Source organism: Patella vulgata, chromosome 2, assembly GCF_932274485.2.
Source record: "Patella vulgata chromosome 2, xgPatVulg1.2, whole genome shotgun sequence".
In the NCBI taxonomy this organism is placed as follows: Eukaryota; Metazoa; Mollusca; class Gastropoda; family Patellidae; genus Patella; species Patella vulgata.
The window spans coordinates 19,503,619-19,513,836 of NC_065880.2; the positions used below are offsets into that span (position 1 = coordinate 19,503,619).

Sequence of the window (10,218 nt, forward strand, 5' to 3'; positions counted from 1 at the left end):
ACCATCTCATCCCAAACTTACACTCGGCAAACCTCGGCAGATTCCGGTACTCTACATCTAATTGCGTCGAATCTGTCGAGGTTTGCCGAGTGCCCAAACTTTGGCTGCCGGGGGGCAGCCCCGGTGATAGGGGGGTCCGGGGGGGGGGTCTCTCCCCCCGGCAAGCAGGGGGTATGGAAAATTTTGAAAATTGAGTAGCTGTAAACGAGTTTTTAAGCATAGAAATCGACAATTATATGTTCTAAGAACGAACTATTCTGAGTGTTTTTCAAGAAATATATTCAAATCATACATAGGTAATTTATAAATATGGTCGACAACTTTTTGTCAGGGGGGGCAAGATTATTTCCAGGGGGGGCTTCGCCCCCCCCCAGGCCCCCCCTTGGCTACGGGCCTGGTGATCAGGCGACGGTGTCTGATCAGATCTATTTATCTCGACGATCGGTGCCTGGGAATACTGTAGGACAGTATTTTTCCAAATTTTCTGGGGGAGGACTCCCTATTTTGACGCTCGTGAGTGGGCTTCGTCGTGATTCGCAAGTCCGTTCGTTTGACACTCATCGACCAGTGCCTAAAATACTACCAGGCTGCATTTCCGGCTTCCTGTTTTTCAAAATTTTCTGGGGGAGGCCCCCTACCCCTAGTTGAAGCTCGTGTCTTTGCCCCCTTAACCTTGGACTTTGCCCCAGCTTTGCCCCTCCAATCACCGACGGCTGGCTCCGCCACTGTCCGACTGAGAACAGGTATGGCAGAACTGTCACAGGGTTGAATTCCATGTCACTTGATTGTGATTCTGTCAATTCGGGACGTAAGTGATATGTCCCAACGCCATCACAATTGCGATATTTTTACTCTGTGTGTAGGGTACTGGAATCTGCTGAGGTTTTCCGAGTGCAAGAAAAGATGTCATATCCACTGTACCCATATGACATGTTTACACAATGATATGGCGCAGAGAGGAGAATTCGTCTCCTCTCTCCCTGTGCGCTTTGAGGCAATGGGGTTTAACGTCCACTCGACACAAACTCAATATTATCAAAAATCTTCGATATTAAAAACACGAATTATTTGTCAATTCAAATCAACATTGGTCTTGTGATCTTACAGGGAAAAGATGGACTTCTGATATCCAATATTCAAGACAAAATAAACATTTTACCATTGGTACACGAATTGTGTACCATATTATGTGGCTAGATGGTTAAGACGCCGGCTCGCTAGCCTGGGGGTCGGGTGTTCGATCCCTGCATTTGCCGAGAAAGTTCATCCAGATTTTCCGACGTGGTTTCCCGTTGTCAGTGATGCAGAACCGAGGGCCTGACAAGGACAGCTGTCTAGTCCTTCGGATGATACGAAAAACCGAGGTCCCGTGTATATATTGGAATGCACGAAAAAGATCCCCTGGCAGTTGGAATTCGATATAAGAGTAGGCGATATATTGCCGCTGCCCGGGCAAAATTTCCCTCATAGCAACTGTATGGCGTATGCCCGTCTTCATTAGCCCAGTATAGGAGCAGAACAGTAGGACCCCATTTCATTTCATTTCCATAATACGTTACAGCGCCATTTGGAACAAGGGACTCAAAGAACGGGGCTAGACATATTCCACAAGACATGTCAAATGGTGACGCTATATTCTTATCTGGAGGGCATGCACAATAAATACCATCGGTGTAGACTGGAAAGAGAGAGAGAGAGAGAGAAATGGGGTTTAACGTCCACTCGACACAAACTAGGTCATTTCGGGACTAACATATGATTTAATTTATTTCAATAATTCGCTTGCGCATAGGGGTCTTTAGCAGTGGGAGGAAACCGGAGGACCCGGAGAAAACCCACGAGGTTGGACAGGCGACCCTACTCCTTGTCACGTACAACCGGGAATTCGAAACCACGTCAGTCGACTCAATGACAGACTTTATGATACAGCGCGCGCACGCTAACCATTCAGCCATCCACCCCCCCCCCCCCCGTAGACTGGAAAAACCAGACGCTAAAGATTGACATTCACATGAGACTTCTGGCGTATTTCGCCGAACATAACTGATTAGAAATTACAGTTTAATTAGAAACGATTGAATGTAAATCAGTTTATATTTTATATACATTCATATTACATTATTATATGCGTTGCGATCCATTTTTGTCAATTTCTAGGTCCCAAATATTAGCGATTTAGCTCCTTTAAACTAGGTCATTTCGGGTAAAGGAGCTATGTCTGACCTCTAGCTAGATTCCTTCACACGTCCAACAACAAATTACGACAGATTGACGTTTCACAGTTCATGTACTGCACATTAAGTTGAAAACATGCTTTTAAAGGGCTCACACACAATGCTGCACGTGAATATTGGGTTTTTCATGCATGTGCATCTCGTGCAATTTTTTTTGTGCACACGGGCCGATATTTTTTTGCGTTTGGGAGCATTGTGTGAAACAATAGTTCATAGTATTGCATAATATTATACATATAAAACCACCTAGTAATAAAATATTTGGGGAAAAAAAGTGATGCGTTTTCCATGGCGCTCAGTATATTAAAAGTAAAGTACATGTATGCGTCCCTAATCAATTAGGCCTACCTACAGAAGTTCTAATTAAACTGTTTCCTCCCACTGCTTAAGACCGGTACGCGCAAGCGAATTATTGAAATAAAATTAAAGAAAACATTTCTAAGTCCCGAAATGACCTAGTTTGTGTCGAATGGACGTTAAACCCCATTTTTTTTTCTCTCTCTCTCTCTCTCTCTCTAATTAAACTGTACGACTGTTGTTAGCCTAAAGCAAATTGGATTGTATGCCTCTATGGGGTTCCCATTTAGTGCACAATGTAAATGACCGCACTCCGATTTAGTTCCCACTCACTTCAAATTGAAATGGGCAGATACAAAAATGTTTCCCAAAATCTAAGAATGCTCTATGCACAAAGTTGAAGATGAAGCTTATTTTTTACTAGAATGTCCACTGTATGAAGATTTACGTACCGTCCACATATACCCAACATTTACAGATAATACATACTGCTGTCATGTTAGTAAATGTATATATAAGCTAGATTAAAATTACCGTTGTCTTATTTGTAAATATTATTTGTCATATTGTTATTAAATATATGTACATGTTTATATTGTATGGGTTGTACGTGACAGGGAGTAGGGTCGCCTGTCCAACCTCGTGGGTTTTCTCCGGGTCCTCCGGTTTCGTCCCACTGCTGAAGACCCCTACGCGCAAGCGAATTATTGAAATAAAATTAAACCATATGTTAGTCCCGAAATGACCTAGTTTGTGTCGAGTGGATATTAAACCCCATTTCTCTCTCTCTCTCTCTCTTTTATATTGTATGCTATCATCAATGGATGTTTCGATACAATACAAATCTTAAGTTATGGTTCCATTTTATTTCAATAATTCGATTGGGCGTAGGGGGCTTTAGCTGTGGGAGGAAACCGGTGGACCCGGATAAAACCCACGAGGTTGAACAGGCGACCCTACCCCTTGTCATGATTGATTTTTTTTTCAGATATGGAGGACTGGTGATGATATGGATGATACTTTTTTATCTTATCTTCTTTATATGCATGTTTGTATCCAGTATTCGACTGAGTAGTGGTTTTGCAGTATTTTGCCGAAATCTAGAAGACAATCAAATATCAGAAACACCAAACCGGTCGTACGTAACTATCGCTCAAAACCTATAAATATAGCTAGTCTCTTATGTCCAGAATGCAAAACGGTAAATCTTGAACAAGTATATATATATCAAACTTCATCAAATCATTTCATATTGTGAGCTGTACAAATCGAATTCAGGTTTATGGTGGTATACAAACACAAACTTAATCGGTATAAACCGGGTCAAAAATGGGCACGACTAGAAGTTGGGCAATTAGCCTCTGTTTCGAAGTTAATTTTTAAAAAAAACTGTGTTAAAAGTTTAGTATGTTGGCGGAGAACATGTGATTTTAAATATAATTCATTCTGTATTCCAGATTCACCTGTAGAGAATTTGAAAACCTGTTTTGGGCCACTTATAGCAGTAAAAGACCCATATATACATTTATTACACTAGCAGAGGTATGATTTAATAATGCTGTATATAGTTTTACATATTTTAGGAAACAAATACATCTGACCTGCCAAAAATTCCAAAGATTCCAATTGTCCTTGTTCAGTACCAGTGCCGAAGTATTGCTAAAATTGACCGACAAGGAGAGATATGTTATAGATATGCATAGTCTACATATCATATTCAAAATTTAAATGAGAAAATATGATTAGTTTGCATAAATATTAATGAAAATATTTAAATAAAAATCCAAAACTGCTTACCCTAACCTATGGAATGTATGTAGTCATTTTGAATCAATCAATTTTGCGTACTGAGGTAATTAGACAGGTCTCTATGACCTACGATAGGACACATCGTATCGTCTTATCGTAGTCATTAAAAGGATTAATCAAAATTAATCGTAAGACTAATCAACAACTCTCGTTCTTGTCAGTAAGCTGTTTTTATTAGCCATAAGCATTCGCGACCTAAAAGACATATATTATATTTAATCGAATACTGTTCACGTTAAGATTTATGTTTTTGTTCTTAGTGTTTAACGTCCGCTTCCACCGAAGGTGATATCGCAGACAAGTTGTCTTTTTTTTTTATTTCATTATCTTAGCGTACGCGCAGGGGTCTTTCCTGTGGGAGGAAACCGGAGTACCCTGAGTAAACCCACGAGGTTGCCACATACGTTCACATCAGGGATCGTAACCACACCCGCAAGCTAGAGGCGACCGGCCAGCTAGAGATCAAAGCGTGAGACTCTAGACCGCTAGGCCATCCTAGTATACCCCAGAAAAGGGCAGGGTACCATTTGTATACCCTAGTGCCCGGGTTCCGACGCCCCTGGGTCCGAAATGAACTATTCATAAAAATAATTGACTGTCGCGAGATAAGAGAAAGTGAGAAAAATAGAGAAAGTCCGTGCATTCCCTTGTTTTTATTAATTCTCTACTATCACATGTTAAGCGAACATTATAGTTAATTCGAGAAACCCTATAAATAAACTAAAGTCATATTATTAAGCTTTCATATGAAATATGAAAGCTTATTGTTTCTGTTAAGATTATTATTATTAAGCTTTCATCTTTCATAGGGGCATTGGGTGACCGAATGGTTAGCATGTGCGCGCTGTATCATAACGTCTGTCATTGAGTCAACTGGCGTGGTTTCGTTTACCCGGTTGTACGTGACAAGGAGAAGGATCGCCTGTCCAACTTCGTGGGTTTTCGCTGGGTCCTCCGGTTTCCTCCCTAAGCGCAAGCGAATTATTGAAATAAAATTGAACCATATGTTAGACCCGAAATGACCTAGTTTGTGTCGTGTGGACGTTAAACCCCATTGACTCAAGGCACAGAAGGAGAGAGTAGATTCTCCTGTCTGCGCCAGATCATAATTATGTCAACATGTCACGTGGGTACAGTGGAAAAGACATCTTTCAGGGCCGGTGGAGGGGGTCTACCATCCTAACACTTTAGGGAGGGTCCAGGAGCCGCCTTGGCCCCGGAAGCTCCTGAGGATCTAGAGACGCTTTCTGGCTAATGAAATTACTCATCAATGTTTCTAAATCCCTTACCATGTAAGCACATTCGATGGTGGCTTCCTGTGGTGCTGAACTTGACAAATATATGCATAATAATTCCAAGGTTGTGGACACTCTAGAGATTTTTATACGATTTTGTTGAAACTGACAATGTATATTTATAACCGAAAGATCTCGACATGTTTAGCTTGTGGACCCTCTAGACCTAACAGTTTTTATTTGATTGTCAAAATCGTCCCAATATCCACCCTTACTGCATGGTGTCACTTTTGTGAAAATCCAATAATAATTCACTATTTTACAGGCAAAACAACGAAAACAGTGACTTATGCAAAATTGCCATTTCTAGGTAACTGCTTATATTACAAACTAATTTTAATATACATTTTCTTCGTATGGATCATAGCTACAAGTTTATAGAAGTTACGTAGAAATATTTTAAAATCTGAAAAGCCTGAGTGGGTTGTAAATAAGTCGATTTTACACCCTTTTTCACCTCTTAATCGAATTTGTTCGAAAATGAAATCGAAATTTAAAAAACTGAGCTCACACTCTTTTAGTTAAATCAGTTTTAAAAAAAATAATATTTGCTTTCGAAAAATGGTACCTAACTGTCAAAATTATAATTTTTGGTAAAATTACGCCACTTCCGGTGCCGACAGATAGCTCTATCGGTAACAAAAAAAATGACAATTGAGACAACAGAGCATATGAACTTTGTTTTATACAAATCGAACAATAAATAATTAATCTAGGGCTGAAAAACTGAATTAGCCAATCGCGGCCAAGGAAAATTACTGAGACAAAAAAAAAATCACATTTTTGCTCAAGTCAGATGACTCCTTAATTCTGTTAAAAAAACGACTAAAAAATATTCATCAATAAAAAGGTTTTTTTGTAAAAATTTAAATTTTCTAAATTTGGCGCCTTATATCTGCGAAGATTTGTCGAAAATCAAAAATCAAAAGTAGCTTAGCTATGTGCCCTGTTGCTGAGATCCAATCAAAATAGTATTTGAATAATAATAATAACTAGAACTGCGATGCAGTAATGACGAATTTCACTGGTGCCACGTTACCCTTGAACTTATGTCACTATCAGTGCCACGTTACCCTTGAACTTATGTCACTTCCGGTACCAATGAAACCATTAAACAGGTTTCCACATAAACATTGCACACATCAAATAAAATGGACGCAGAATCAACCAAATCCAGCCATATCAATTCCATTTAGATTTTTTACCATGTGTTACATATGTCAAAAAAGTGATCCTGACAAAATTTGTTACTGTCCTACCGCTAAATTAGCTGACTTTCTAATGGGTAATTAAAATGCAAAAAAAAAAAAAAAATATCTTAAAACGTGATCCTGACAAAATTGGTTATTTCTCGACAATGGAAGATGCTAGAAGCAATTTTTGGACATTATATGATCGTATTGATTCAATCTATATGTCCATTGGAGTCAAATATCATACTGTTAAACGAATAATAAATATAAATCATTTCCAAAAAATGTCTGTTTTGGAGGCTAAAAATACAGTTTTTACCAAAATGACATTACTTCCGGGGATAATGAAAATGTTAAATTAATTCTATGAAATCATAAATAGCATAAGCCATCACATGGTGAAAATTTTATGAAAATCGAATAATAACTGCCACTTAATAGACCTAAAACCTTGAAAAGTGACTTGTAGAAAATCGTCAATTTCTCTGCAACCGTACAAGTTAGAAACCATTTTGTGGTATCTGTATGATAGTATGGGTTCAATCTATTTGTTGATTGGAATCAAATTTCATAATTTTAAAAATATTACAAATCAGACTCATTTGAATAAAATATCTGTTTAGAAGGCTAAAAATACAGTTTTTGTCCAAATGACGTCATTTCCGGTGACATTGTACATGTTAAAATGGTTTGACCTAGACCAAGTTGACATTAGGCATGGTAAATAAAAATTGAATACCGAATGATAATTGACTCTTTCACGGGCTAAATAACGTGAAAAGTGACGCATGCAAAATTGATGGGGTTTAACGTCCACTCGACACAAGTCATTTCGGGACTAACATATGGTTTAATTTTATTTCAATAATTCGCTTGCGTATAGGGGTCTTTAGCAGTGGGAGGAAATCGGAGAAAACCCACGAGGTTGGACAGGCGACCCTACTCCTTGTCACGTACAACGGGGGATTCGAAACCACGCACTAAGCAAGACATAATTTGCGGCTTTAGTAGGAGCATTCATCTTGATCTATTGGATTTGTAAACATTAATATTTGCGTTTTAAAACACCTTTAGACACGTCAAAATTCAAGTTTTGGGCAAAATTACGTCACTTCCGGTGCCGACAGAAATTTTTATTGGGAGAAGAAAGTTAAGAATTTGCACCACGGAGCATATGGGCTTTTCTTTTACACAAATCAGGCAATAAATAATTAACCAAGAACCCATGAACTGAAATTAAAATGAGGAAAATCTTAAAAAGTGATCCTGGCAAAATAGGTTATTTCTCGGCAAGGGAAGATGCTAGAAACAAATTTTGTGATATCAATATGATCGTATTGATTAATACTATTTGCCCATAGGAATCAAATATCATAATTTTATACGAATAATGAATATCGCTTACTTCAAACAAGTATTTGTTTTAGAGGCTAAAATTACAGTTTTTGCCAAAATGACGGTACTTCCGGTGAGAATGAAAATCTTAAATTACTTGTATGAAATCATAAATGGCATAGGTATCACACAGTGAAAATTTTATGGAATTCGAATAATAATGATCTATTAGAAAGTGTTCCAACTAAAGCAGGTAGAATAATAACTGGCCTTAGAAGAAATTCATCTAAAACAATTTATACAAAGAGCTTGGTTGGTAATCATTGTCTAATCGCAGAATAAAACAAAAATTAATATGTCCAGCATACTCTGCCCCAAGAACAATTCTAAAAACTAATCTACACCACCTTAAAATGTTACAATTGACCTGATCTTATATGGCAACCCCGCTCTTTCAGATAATACCAATTCTAACATATTTGAAATTGTGCAAAAATACATAAAAGACAGCAAGAGATTTTAACACTTTCTTTAACATTTAAAACTTGAAATTACACTCCAAGAAATGTATACATGCCTGTACATATGTCCACCATTGTATTGTAAACATAAGATTTAACTATTTTATATGTTTGGAGAGAACTTATATAGGCCTTTGCCTGTTGTTCAATCCAATTCAGCATATTGAATAAAGTATTGTTTAAACTAAGTAAGTATATCAAAATATACTCTTCAAAAAAATTAGGGGATATTCAGAAACAATATAAAACTGTGGAAATGCACTGCTGTTTTTATTAGAGGTAACCAGTGTATGTTAATAACAGGCCAATTGCCTACACATGAACATACACAGTAATAATGAGTAATTGTTCCACCAATCCTCAGATATTCAGCAATTCGTCATGGCATGCTCCTAATCAACCGTCCAATCACGATTTGGGGCAATCTGACCCACTCCTCTTGCAGTGGCACGGCCAATTCTTGCAGTCTTGTCGGTTGACGTCAACGAACACGGCTCCCGATCAAATTAAACGTAACACACTAAAGCAAAGATACGCTAAACAGTAAATCGTATGCAAGAGCCGATAGGAAAGCAAACATGGATAGGATAAACCAGCATGCGGCAGTTTTCATCAACCCTTCGTTGAAGTGTCAAATTTGACAATGAACCCCTCCCACGTGTATGGCGCTATTGCGTGTCGCGTGTGTAGCTCAGTGGTTCTGTTGAGGCGATAAGTTCTTCATCTGTGAACATACTCTCAAGGCATGTCAAGTGTCCATGGCTATTGATCATATCACAACCTGCATAGGTATTTGCATTTCAATATCCCCTACTTTTTTGAAGAGTATATGTACTTTAACAATTGCATAAAAACATTAAAAACAATATGGACCGTTCGGCTTTTAGAGTCACTTATAAATGTCATTGGCGTGCACAGGAAAAATTCTCGAGATAATCGTGTGACCTCTCTAATGAGCATTATCTAATGAGGTCGTATTGTTACATATCTCTGTCAGGTGGGATCACAATTCAGCTTGCCTCATTTTTTATTCCAGATATCAAGCTGGGTATTAACTCTACTATTGGTTCTACAGATTGGTCTAGCAGTTTATAGGGGTTATTTACTTATGTTTTCAACACCGAGTGAAACACAAGGCATCAGTAACGCGCTTTGTGGTTCATCTTTCGAGCCAGGTCTGGACAGGGAAACTGGACCAATTTGCTTTACTCCCGATTCAGCTTCGAATGAAGATATGAAGTCCAGTGAAACGGAGATATGTATTGTTAATAAGCATAGCGATAAACAGTTGATAAAGGGTAAAAACAGTGTTATCTAGTCAAAGTGTTTCTAAATTGATTTAATTGTGATGTGCTTTTATCTTTGATATGTTAATTGATTTTTCTTGCATTTGGTACATGTAATTATAATAGCATGTTAAATAGGTGCACTATCAATCGGTCCAATACTCATTATACGATATAATTGCTTCTTTTACAAAGTTGTTTTTAAAAATATGATAAGGCAGTGTGAGGGTAAATGTCATCAGTTAAAG

At 38.0% G+C, this 10,218-nt stretch overlaps 1 long non-coding RNA gene across 3 annotated transcripts in view; it reads left to right on the forward strand.

Annotated features, from left to right (window-relative positions):
- The window catches only part of LOC126809588 (uncharacterized), a 120,279-nt gene extending 110,061 nt beyond the window's left edge, over positions 1-10,218 (forward strand). For all 3 annotated transcript variants that reach the window (XR_007674922.2, XR_007674921.2, XR_007674920.2), the window contains 3 exons: positions 3,520-3,669; positions 3,989-4,073; positions 9,721-10,218. This is a non-coding gene — a long non-coding RNA (uncharacterized LOC126809588). The remainder of the gene's footprint in view (positions 1-3,519; positions 3,670-3,988; positions 4,074-9,720) is intronic.